Source organism: Gavia stellata, chromosome 14, assembly GCF_030936135.1.
Source record: "Gavia stellata isolate bGavSte3 chromosome 14, bGavSte3.hap2, whole genome shotgun sequence".
Lineage (NCBI taxonomy): Eukaryota > Metazoa > Chordata > Aves > Gaviiformes > Gaviidae > Gavia > Gavia stellata.
The window spans coordinates 17,465,968-17,478,918 of NC_082607.1; positions in this window are offsets into that span (position 1 = coordinate 17,465,968).

Below are 12,951 nucleotides of genomic sequence, written 5' to 3' on the forward strand. Positions count from 1 at the left end.
CACTGGCATGCAGAGGTTCTCTCAAAACACCAGCTTGCCCACAGCAGCGACAACCTCGGAGCTGTATGTTAGAAAGCACTTGTCCATCTCTACTGCTGCTTTACAGCACTGTTGTCTCAAAGCTAGTCAGCACAGAGAAAGCAGTTTATGGGCTGGGGTTAGGAGGAGGGTGTATTTTTAGCCCTGTTAGCTCATTACCAAGATACAGGTGATCTCACTTCTCCCCTGATCTGGAGTCTATCCTGCAAGCCGTTGATACTTAAAAGGAGATGCTCAAATGCTTTAACATCCTTCACTGTGCAGCATCAAATAATATGCATTTCATTATCTCTTCATAGCTTTAACACTGGCCAGTGCTCCTGTATGTTGTGATGCTCCTACACCTGTGCAATGGTGATGTCTTCACATTTTGGATAAAGTTTTGCATCCACCCCTGGTCATAAGTAACTTAACTCTCCTGCACCTCACTTTCTTTAGCTCTCTCCTTACTCATCACATCAGCTGTAAGCTGCTTAGATATCTAATACCTGACAAGATGTGATTTTTATCCCATCTCATTTATCAGCATTCATGTGTTCTGAAGATACTGGCTTTCCCTTGCTTCTTTTAAATTGTCCCTCATGCATGAAATACTCTCTTTAGTCTGCTTTGAAGTTGCTTCTCTCCTCCATCAGGCCACTGTTGAGAGGCTGCTGGCTTGGAGGAGCTGTGCTGAGACCATGTCTGCTCATCGGTTGTGGGAAAGTCTGCGGGAGTGACTGCAGAGGGAGATCTGAGCTGGTAAGAAACCATGTGTCACAGGCAACACGTGATACCTGTGACACCGTAGAGATCCATGGCAGTAAGCAGGTGATGCTCATTGCTTCTCTGATCTCTCCTCTTTAGTTGATGTGCTTTACTTAGGCTTACGATACATTTGCCTGGTACTATAAAATCTCCTGAGTGAGCAGTTTTGGGAGCACTGGAAGCTGTATGGCCTTACAATGTGGTACCACATGAAGCTAATACACCATGGTTTTTCACTAGGGCAACACTGAGCAAAGATGTTTCCCGAGGACTGTAATCTCTCTTGGCTAGAAACCGTGTGCTCAATCTATACAGTATCCAGGACAAGAATCACCTGGGCTGTGTTTGGAGCTCAAATGACTTCTGCTTTACACGTGCAGCTGACTAGCTACACAAGGTACCTACAACTCTGCGTTGCAAGAATTTGTTAGTATTTTCCAACTCTGTGGTGGAAAACCTGCTCTCAATGTACTTGACACCTAAACATGACCCAGTCTTTGGGGACTATCAGATGGTGACTGTTTGCATATTGTTTGGACAATGTGCTGCATAACAAACAAACCAAAAAAGTTACTGATATTCACTAGAATCCACAAGGCAGGGCAGATGGATTTTTAAAGGGGTTGGACTGTACATATGTGCGTCTGTTTCTGCTGTCAGTAACTGTTTTATTTATGTCACTTATTGAGTGGCCTCTGATAGAATATCTACTGAGTAGCATTCATCCAGGGTTTGATTTTTTTTTTTTGACTAGAGTGGTGTTTTTTTGTCAAAAAACCAAAACATTTTCCCAGCCAACCAAAATAATTTGGAAGGCTGCCCTAATGACTCCACTGGGACCTAGTCCCCTAAAGCAAGGCTCTTCCTTGCTATCCTGTACATTTCTCAAAAAAAAAAAAAAGGGGGGGGCGGGGAGGAGAAGGTGGGAAATCCTTCTCTCCTAAGGATTAATGATCTTTGGACTCTGTGATAAAAGCTGTAACTTAAACAGGAGAAAAGATCCATTAAGAGATATTCTAGAACATCTAGAAAGTAAGAGGGTCTTTCTCTGAAGGGGATGGGATGCCAACAACTTGTGCCTGCCCCTCAAAAAGAGAAGTCCATGAGTTGTCATGCTGTTTGTGTGGCTGGTCTACAAACAGACTGTGTATCCAGACACCTATCAGTGTAGCATGGAGATGCTCTGATTTTTTTTATTTTTTATTTTTTTAAATGTGGTTATCAGTTCTGACTAAGAACTGTAGCTTGCATCTGCCTCTTGTTTTTATTGTTTTCTTTGGGAAGACATTTTGGATATGAAATGGCTTGCTGGCAGATTGTAGTTGACTTGAGGGGTTAGTGTGTACAAAAAGAGGTGGTGTATTTTGTTCATTCCAGTGCCTTACGTGAATACCCATTGGGAGGAAATAGTTTTACTGTAAATACCAGAATCTTGTATTCTGGGGAGGGGCAGGGTGAAAGGCAAGAAAGAAGAAAAAGCCTGTTCTGCATGGGAGAGCATAGTATACACTTCCCTTCGGGGTGTCCTGTATGTGCTCTACCTTTAGGAAATGATGCTGTCTCCTCACTAAAGGAAGGTGCCTTACAAGTGTGGTCTAGGTAAAAACAAAAGCAAATGAATGAAAAAGGCAAATCATGCTCCTTGGACTCCTGTGTAGTCCATAGTAGGATGAATAATTGCTTTTGTTGTCTGGAATCACCCCTATCTGAGGCCTGCCGTCTTTCTCTCATTTTGGACTCAAAACCTTTTCTTCAACGAAACCACGAGCTAAAGGGGTTGACCGAGTGTAGTAATTCCTGGCATTTCTAGAAAAAAATGCAATGAATTTGGCTAGCTGGAAGTGATTTAGCTTCCACTTAAAATTAATTAAATCCAATGCATTTTTAGAATGAGATTTCAAAACCGAAAAGCTGAAGTCTTTAATATTATTATGTAGGAGTTTGGGTTCCCATGGCTATATGTGCATGACAGTAATATTGAAGCCCATTTGAAATGGTGCAAATGCAACACAGAGCTGGAAGAGCTCTGCCGTTCTGGGTACCATTGCTGCCCAAGTTTTAGCCCACAGCAGAGTACAAGAATGCTGGTATAGGAAATATTTCAGTAAGTCACATTACAAATGAAAATATTTTCACTTATTCATATTTAAGTGACATGGCTTCGCACCAGCTCTCAATTTCCTCAGGCAGTAGTGGCTTCACTGTCCTGTTAAAGGACTGTCAGTAATTCTCACTCCCATTTTATCAAGTTAGTCCTACTAGGAGGAGAGAGGAAATTCTCTTGGTATTACAGAGAGGCAAAGCAAAGGCTTCCGAGTTGAAATTTGACTAAAATTGCATTGCATAATTATGATAGAAGTTCTGTTTCACTTCGTAGCTTTGTATTGGAGATATTTCAACCAATCCATGGAAAGTATTTAAACAGGGAAATACTTTGCAGAAAAGCTCTTTGAAAATCTTGTTAAATATGTTATTTGGCAGCCATTCTTAGAATACTGAAAGACCTGGAGGGAACGAAATATACATAATGCATTGGGTTACTTGCATTTACTGACAAATGCTGCCTAATACAGTTTTTACAGAAAGAATTCAAATGTAATGTTAAACTACATTAAAGAAACATCATTAAGGTTGCAAAATTAAGCAATCAAACATAAGGTTGTCAGTGCAACCCTGATTCAGGCCTCTTGTGTGTCTGCTTTATGATACAGTCTTTAATTACATGATCATATACTATTTTTTTTTTTCCTCCTGCCTCATTCAGTGAGCAGGATGAATAGCACTCACTAAATGAGCAGCTATTCAGTATTATGTTTTCCCCATTGTTCAGTGTGCGGTCCCATGCTTTATTTATGGCACACTATTCAAACTCTGCTCTGAAAAGGAAATCTAAATCTCCTCATGGGCTTTTTAACAGCAGTCATCACTGCAGTGTCTGAGAGCTTCACAAGCACTAATGATGACTTTATCTTCACAACAAGCCTATGAGATGAAGTGGTGACAGCAACTCAGGGAAGCTGAAGCAAAAGACATAAAGGTCAAAAGTCTTCTGCCAGCTTGGGGTGCTCAATTTAAGATCTTTAACATCTGATTCTTTAGTGCCAGTATTGCACTCTGTTTAAAAGTAGTTTCTGTAAACTGAGTACCTATGTGTGTATCCCTGCCATTCTCTCAGTCTGATAGCATTGTTCAGTTGCCTTAGCTATAAGACTGTCCTTTCTCTTCCTATTCTCTTGGGTCTAATTTAGCATGGACCTCTCCACTACTCTCTCCCATGAGCTTCAGTGCTGGCATGTGTGTGGTAGTTCTGTACAGCTGCATGTGTCACGGTTACGTGTAGGAAAAGTTGGAGCACATTCGGTGAGAATGAGATTATGCAGTATTTTAAAGACTAAAATAGAGTGCCTTTGTTGAATGTGTTCCATTTATAGTTCTTCAAAACTCATAGTCTGGCCAACTTGGATAGACTTTCATGAGAACAATATAAAGAATATGTTTCCCTATTGCATGCCTATTGAATTCCAAATGTTTAGCATCTCTAGGGCTTGGAAAAAAAACTTTAGCTGTTAAGTAGTTGATGGTGAGGTAGAGAGTATTTGGCGTTTTTGGTCATGTTGTGATGTTTTCCTTTAAAAAGATTGGGTTAGGTGGAGCTCCTGATAGAGAGGGGGAAACTAATTTCCTAGAGAGCTAGTGAGTCTGTTCATCAAGAGAAGGTTCAAGAGACTGGAGGGCATAGGCAAGGGGTTGGAGAGTCCCAGCATCTCTTGCAGAGAGACTGATAATTTCAAGAAGATCTGCCAGCTGGGCTGTTGGGATCAGGGGAAAACCTTCCCAGGGACCAGGTGGGACTGGGCAGAGTTTGCTTCCACTCTGTCATTGAGTTACCTGCATCCACACACAGGCTGATGTAGCTCTTTACTGTGTTGATGTGGTGGATGGGAGAGTGGAGTATACAACTCATTTCCGTTCTGTTTTCTGTAGTCTTTTTGAGTTTTTCTCTATTTAAGTGAAGTATTCCCAATTTTATTCTAATAAATATCTGACTTTCGATCATTTTGGGAGAGCTTATAGTAGAGAAAAAATACCTAGTCAGATCTCAAAGCTCTGACTGAGGGTCACGGAAGAAAATCCATATGTGCTTTCTTTACTATGCTGTTAAGAACAGCTGAATTATTTTGGCTAAAGTTTGTATGTACTTCAAATCAGCTAGAGGTCGAGACCCCTTATAAAAATATTCAGTATTGTGTACATTGGCTAGCCTTAGGGGGAAAGAGAAAACAGGCTCTTATAATGCGAAGACAAGCAATCTTACTAATGCATAGAATTACCAACCTTAGCAATGCGAATGACAGGTTTTCAGCTAGCATAAATGGCGATGACTATGTGGTCTTCAAAGATGGCATGTTGATAGAGCAGCTGACAGTCTTGCTAACGTATTTCCAAATAATGTTTGTTAAAGATACAACAGAGAAAAAGAATAGTTGCAATGCCATCTGTAAGGTCCCATCCTGGACACTATTGAAGTAATACAGCAGTTTGACAGGATTCTCTTGCGTGTGTCAAGGATATGAAAATATGTAATATGTCACATTCTGTCACAGTTACTAACAAAAGTTGGGTATTTATGCATGTTCTTTCTCATCAGTGTAAATAACCAGTTTGGCTCTACCAATTTGCTATTTTACTTTGCTGTGGGTTATTTGTGGGGGGAGGTTGGTGAAGTTTTTTTTAGTATTGCTGCGTGAAGTTGGTGATAAGACATTTCTTTAGATTGTGCTATTGTAAAATACCATGTCATTCTACATTTGTGCAGAAGTCTTGTTCATGGCTTTTCTCCATTGTCTGGAATCAAGTGCAAACCCAGGTAAGACGACTTCATATTTTGGTGAAAAACAAAAGGTTCTTCAGCTCCATGTTCCTAAACTGAGTCAGCAATCCATTTCTGTGTAGGGCTGCATTGATGGCGATTTGGAGAAGGGTAGAGACAGCTGAGAGAGACAGAAAGAGGACGACTTCTATAGTGAGTTTGGTTTGCAGCTGAATTGATGTATTCAAAGAAAAAGGCTGATGTGGACTTTTTAATGTCATAGTTACACTGCTTAGGTAAAAGTGCTCACAAAGCCCTTTAATGGTGGTGTGCCTGTTAAAAAATCAGGCTGATTTAAGCCTTCCAGCTTTTTTATACATGCTTCATTAAATTCACTTGTAGTTAGCTAATGCAGCACAAGCACATAGCCAAGGGTTTAGCTGGCCCTGGCCCACAGGTTTGTGTGTGTGTTTATGTCTTTGGGGTGGACCTGCTGGACCTCCTGTGCCTGTCTAGCTACGTGCTTTGAAAAATTCAGCAAGGAATCCTCTCTTCAAAGCAAATAATAACCAAGCAACTTGGGCAGGGGTTTTCTTAAAGCCCCTTTCTCCATCTGCTGACATATTGCACACAGTTTAACTTGCACGTTGCAGAAGCACCTGTTACAGCAGGCAGTGAAAAGTCATTATAATCTGCTAGTTGTAGTGTGCTGTTCCATCCTGCATCCCGATCACACATCCTAATGGGCTGTGTTGTGGTGGGCAGCACGGTGGGCTGCCTGTCATGCTTTGCACAGGCAAAGCTGCTGCATCTTGCCAAGAATTACAGGGTTCAATGTATAATATTCGAAGCCTGCTACAACAAGCCTTGTGTGTGCTGCTGGCAGGAGAGGACAATAAAGCTTTTTGTAGCAGAATAAATGACTATCAAGGAATCTCATTTTTCAGAAAGTAGTTCGGGTGCTGTGTGATGTGTGCTCTTGCTACTTTGCCAAGTGCTTTTGCATTTACTTAGTACCTGTTTGAAGAACGGGAAAAGAAAACAATAGCAACTCATTCTGATATTTGGAGCAGGGCTGTCTCCTCTCTGTGTACCCGCGTGTTCAGAAGTGGAGCAATTCACTTGCTGTGGTGCTTGTGAGTAGCAGTAGAGAAACTAGACAGTCCTTCTTACACTGGCCTGCTCCCTGCCACAACCCATTTTTCTGTCAGCAGCATCTGGTGGCAGGATGGTCAACCTGAAGTGTCTAATATCTTAGATATGGGACATTTGTCATGGTATCTATCCAGAGACTTTGAGGTGAGGCCCTTTTGGCCCAGTCATACTCTTCTGAGGCTTGTCCCATAATCCTCACAGCCAGGCATCTTCCAGCTTGCCTAACTTGTATTTCTCCTTTAAGAAGAAAAAATGTCCAACTGTCCCTTATCTGCTCCTGAAGTCCCTCTGTAGTGTAAAGGCTATCCCTTTTCTCACTAGGATGGGAGATTTTTGGTTGCACTTTGATTTTTTTAACACCCCTCTCTGAGGGATTCTCATCTAGCCACAAATGCAAAACACTTTTTGCACCCAGCTTAGTTCGTGCTGGTACAGTCAATAATTGGCAACACGTAAGGAAGAATCTTCTTTGATAGAAGAAGTTTTCAGAGTTAGGTGGCCAGAAAAGAAATAGTAGAGCAGAGCTGTTCCCCTCAAAATGTCACTGCCTACCCTGTGAACAATAAAATCAGGATCCTCTTTGAGTTGTGCAAGACTAATTAATAGCAGCACTGGCAAAATTAATGCCTGTGCTAGTAGCGGCAGCAGTGACTTGGTAGGAATTTGTCTCCTGAAATGCAAGGAGATATCTTTTACCAGAAATCCTTGATTTGCCTGAAGAAGGCTTTCTCCCACGATTCTGCAGCAGGACCTCTCTGCACCCTCCGTTAGCAGTGGAGGTGGCTGGGGAGGTGGTGGCAGGACTGGAACAAAGCTGAGATGTAGCAGTGCTGAGCAGCCTCCTCAAAACCTTCTCAGCAACTGCTCAGTTTCTGGCTGTAGCTTCAGCCCTTCTGCTTATATCCTTTCTTCTGGGGTTCCCCAGAGCATAAAAATGCACACAGGTTGACTTCAGAAGGCAAAGAAGGGTGCAAAGTGCTTTAAGTGTGTATATGTGTGGTGTCTCAGAACCTTCTTCACAGATAAATTTAGTTTTTATTTGGAAGGTGGCTCCAAATGGACTCTGTCAAAGACAACATTTTCTATCAAATGTTTGTTGGAGTTTTTTAAGATTTATGAAAAGAGCAGACTTCTGTAGGAACCATACTGGGACAGCTCTTCATAAGTCTTTTTGAAATAACTTCTTTTATTAGCTTTTGAGTTTCTCCTGCTGGGATTATAATGGGTTAAACAATTTTAAAGCACTCTATTTTTTTTAATGTAATTGAAAACCATTAATAGATGATTAGTAAAAGAGGTTGCTGCTATGTTTTGCTCCGAACACCTGGGCAACAAGATGAAGGAAAACTAGTTTCTTGCACTTTGCCTGTTGGATAGCTGGCACTTGGTCTGGGACAGCTGTCTCCGAGTTTTGAGTACAGCTGATTTCATTTATGTGGGATAAACTTTGTTCACCTGCTAACTTCTCCATCATGTTCCTCCACCATAGAAGGAAGCTGATATATTTGAGAGCTGGATGTTGGAGCAGAGTGTTACTCTGGTGAGAGGTGAAGGTGCATGGTTGTCAGGAGTACATGTAAACCATGTCTGGTGGCTGACACTTGTGAGTTGGGGCCATGGATTCTGTAGCATCAAGTTTGCGGACCGGGAGGATCCCTTTCTGAGCTCCCTTTCATGCTGTGCGCTTCAGGTTCTCTTTTCACAGAATCCAGTCATCCTGCAGGTGGGGTGGAGGAAAAGAACATCTTGGTTTTGCCCTAAAATGGAGGCTGGACAAGATGCGTTGTTCTTCCAGACCTTGGCTGATCAAAACCACTTCCAGTCTCTGGAGTTACACATTGCTATAGACACCTGAAATGTGTCTCCTCCTCCTGGGGGAGGGAACCAGAAGCTCAGAAGTGGTTAGCATCACTCAGTCTCTCCCTTACTTGGAAGGGTGTGCTATCTCAAGGAGGATTTTCTTTGTGCAATCTGCTGCTCCCGGAACAGATAACATATATGTATTTTCTGTGATTTTATTCTGGGTCACTGCCTAGTGATTGTAAGGAAGGGTAACGCTGGGTCAGTCAATGTTCTGCTTTTCTCTGTTGCAATTATAACTTTATTTTGCTCGTGGTAGTTACTGTATATCACAGTTTTTTTCAGTTAGATATTTAGTAGTTTTTTTAATTAATCATTGGTGTTAAATCTAGCAAGAATATTAAAAACAGAAGAACAGGGAAGCCAGGCACTAACTCCATTCAGATGAACATGTAAATCCTCAGCACAAATCTGCATCATATGCTGTCTTAACAGTAGAATTATCTGTTTGTACTGGTGGGTAGAACAAGCTAATCCTCATAGCCAAAGATCATAATTCTGAGCAAATCTTTCAAATTCTTTTATTGGGTATCACCTACTAGCTATTTTTGGGGAAAAAGGTCTTGCTGCGCATAAATCTGACATCACTTCACCTTTGAAAATAATTAATGCTCACACACAGTGAAGCCAATAAATAAGCTGTATTCAATATAGGATTTGCGTTCAGAACTGCACAGTTCATTGCTGACTGTTGTTTGGTCATATATCTCTCCAGACCACATTGCCAACTTTTTTTTTTCCTATTAGTACGAATACATTATTATGACTTTCTCTGGAATCTTGAGGAAAGAAAAAATATTTTAAGCAATTTCAGGTAATGGTGTTTCCCAAGGATAATCACACTTTGAAGACACTAAAGGAACTTGCCTACAGTTTCTGCTCTGTTAAATCTCAGAGGGATGATTAGCATGTGGTTAAAGTTCCTTTGTGGGTTGTTTTTTGTTCTTCATATACAGTTCTCTTATCTCCTTCTTTGTGATAAAGCTCTGAACATCCTTTACCACTGCCCCTTCTCAGTATCAGCCTGCTCAGACAACCAGGGGACTGATACTCTTTTTTTTATGTGCTTGCTCTTCGTGCACTGCTAGCCGGGCAAAACAGGATGATGGGCTCGTCTGGAAACTGAGAAAGTGAATGCAGAGACTGATTGCCAAGGGAAAAGTGACAGGGGAGTCCTTGAGAAAAATATGGTGCTGCAGAAAGATGAAATGCCAGTACATCTGTTCTCATCTGCTCTGCGTCATCCATCCAATTGTGGAGCAAGGCAGGTGACAGCTTAGTTCCGGAGAAGGCTTAGGGCTGCTCTAATTTGGGATACCAAGACCCTTCAGCCAGAGGCTGTTAATATAGCTTGAGCTCTAGCCAAGGTTTGTGCCAATGAAGTCCCTGATGTCCAGTTAAACTTAAATTTTTAAAGTAGCTCGAAGAGCTTCCTGAATGTCTTCTGCAAGGGTTTATCCTCTTAAATTTTTACTTTGGAATGTTGAGTGCTAAGGAAGGGGTTTTGCCTCTGTTCTGTTCAGGTCTGAGCCTTGCAGAGTACCGTAATCTTTTGATGAAGAGAGAGGCAAGAGAACAAATAGGCGTCCAGTGTCTAGTACTGCTTAAATATGTTAGACTGTCACTAGGGTTTCTTTCATGTCCTGTGTCAGATTGTGACCTGGCTCTAATGTGACATTGAAAAGCCTGAAGCTTTTTATGGGTTTATTACTAACGATTTTATGAATGTGGACCACAGAGACAACCAATATTATGTTTGTATTGAGCTTAAATCTTATTTCCTCGGAATGCTACATATTATCATGAAGTAGTTGATCATTTTTCTTGGGTGGGGAAAGGATCAACCACATGAAAAGTAATCATATTTTGAGGGGCATTTTAGGGAAATTAGATACCCATTAGTATATAATATATTTTTATCTACTGTGTTGCTTTGTATTAAACTGCAATAAATTTAACTTATTTAAAGAGTCACTTAACAATCAGTATGTTTTCATATGGCTTTGTTTTTTGCTTTTTTAATCAATTAATAGAGCTCTGTGTAGGTACAACTGGAATGAACTATGATCAAAGTTCTTCCTTGAAGAATCAAAACAGCAGAAGGTTCTTCTAGCTGCATGCAAAGGAAAAGCTTTTCTTCCTGCACTTAAGGTAGACGAAAATAAATTCTACATGTCTTAAGATTGAGAACTGGAATTTGAAGGTGGAGCATGGGACCATTTTCCAATGTAAGACTTCAGGAGCGCATTCATGGTTCTGCACAATAATCCTCATGCAAACGATCCTTCTGTAATTGTTGCAAGCTGCAGCTCCTCAGGAGTCCTTACCATTTCCGAAAAGTCAACACTTCTTATTTCATTAGAAGAAGGTCACTGAATGGTGTTACGAAAGAAAATAAAAGTAATCACTATAATATAAGCAATCACAGAAAAATTCTGTCCATAGTCCCTTCTTTGCAGTGTTTGTTCAAAAATAATTCCTATCACTCAGAAAACTTTGTTTTTTACTGTAGGATGTAGAAATAATAGGATAGTAGGATACAGAAATAATCATCCTTTAGGGGCTTGCCTCAACTTTTTATGCATTCAAGACTAACAAAATGAACTATGTTCTCTAATTGCATAATTCTTTTCGTAGATGAGAAAAAGTGACTGAAAATGTTTCTCATTTATCTGCACCACAATTCATTACACCATCAAGAATATGAACTGAGCAGTTTGAAGCAAACGTTTGTATTGATTTTCTGTTTATTTGCAGTTAGAGGGGTGTCTCTGAAAGGTAATGTTAGAATTATCACTTGTAACTATGATATTTTCAGAAGTTTAAAGCATTTGATTTAGCTACACTTTTATATTTCAGATGTTTCTAAACCAGCTTTACTGTTGTCTTTCAGCTGTCTACTGACAAACGTTTATGAAAATCGTATCAATGCTTCCAGGATTTCAAGTATTAGTAGGCACAGAGGGGAAAAAAGTTTACTTCTCGGCCAAGTCTATAATTGTTTTCTCATTTAAAAGAGGAACTAATGTATTGTTGGCAGTACACAAAGATTTTGTCTTACTGCGATGTATCATTTTTGTTCTCTTGGGGAGAGGGGGCCTATTTAATTTGCTGTCTCAGTTAAGTGATCTGTATGAATAACTGTGGATGATATGGTGATACACTCTGGCTGTTTCTGTAGCAACCACCTATGTTTTTTTATCTGTATTTTCACGTTTCTTTCCAAGAAATGTTTTTTTGCAACAGTTTTGTTCTCAGAAGCATTGCTTGAATTATTTTTATGTTCTTCATTTGCATGCTTGCTTATATGTGACAGTCCACCACAAACAATTGAGAAGTTGTATAAATTACCGAAAGCACTGTGGCACTTATAGCCATCTTTAGTGATCCTTACGCTTTCTGTAATGAGTGGAAAATTGATTTTTGTAATTACTCTTCTTCCTTTTGAAGATGGTAGACTTATCTGATGAAATGTTACTTTTGCAGTCACTGTGACAATCATGATTTGTGCAGTGGTATAACTCAGGCAACTCCAAATATAAGTGAAACTTAAATTCAACTTTAAATTGTGATTGCCGTTTGCTTTGCATTGTTTATGTGCACCGGGATAATACTGTCCCCCTGAGGACAGGGGACAAAATAGGATGAAAAAGCTCGTAGCTTGAGATAAAGGCAGGGACATCGCTTATCAGTTACTGCCGTGGGTGAAACAGACTTGACTTGGGGCAAATTAATTTAGTTTATTGCCAGTTAAAACTAGAGTAGGATGGTAGAAACAAAGACAACATAGAGCACCTTCCCCCCGCCCCCCCCCCCCGGTTCATCCCAGACTGGACTCGCACTCCTTCACTCCCAACCCCTCTACCTCCCCTGGCCCCATGCAGTGCAGGGGATGGGAATGGGGGTTGTGGTCGTCCATAACGGCTCCTGTCTGCCACCCCTTCCTCCTCACACGTTCCCTGCTCCAGCGGGGCCCTCCATGGCTGCAGTTCCCGACAGGCAAACCAGCTCCCCCGGGTCCCTCCACAGCCGCAGGGGAGTCTCTGCTGGGGGCCTGGAGCCCCTCCGCCCTCCTCCCGCCCGGCCCTCGGTGTCGCAGGGCTGTTCCTCACACTTTTTCCCTCAGCCCTCGCCGACCAGCAGCGTTCTGCCCTTTCTCGAATGCGCCTTCCCCAAGGTGCCACCAGCCTCCACACCGGCCATGTCAGCTCTCCTCACTGAGACCCCTGCAGCCCCGCTGCCAGCGCTGGGGCACGCACACTCAGGGCAGTAGCTGATGCTCCTTTTTTTTTTCCCCTGTCCTTTTCCCCCTTTCTTTTTCTTAACAAGTCTTCCCCGCT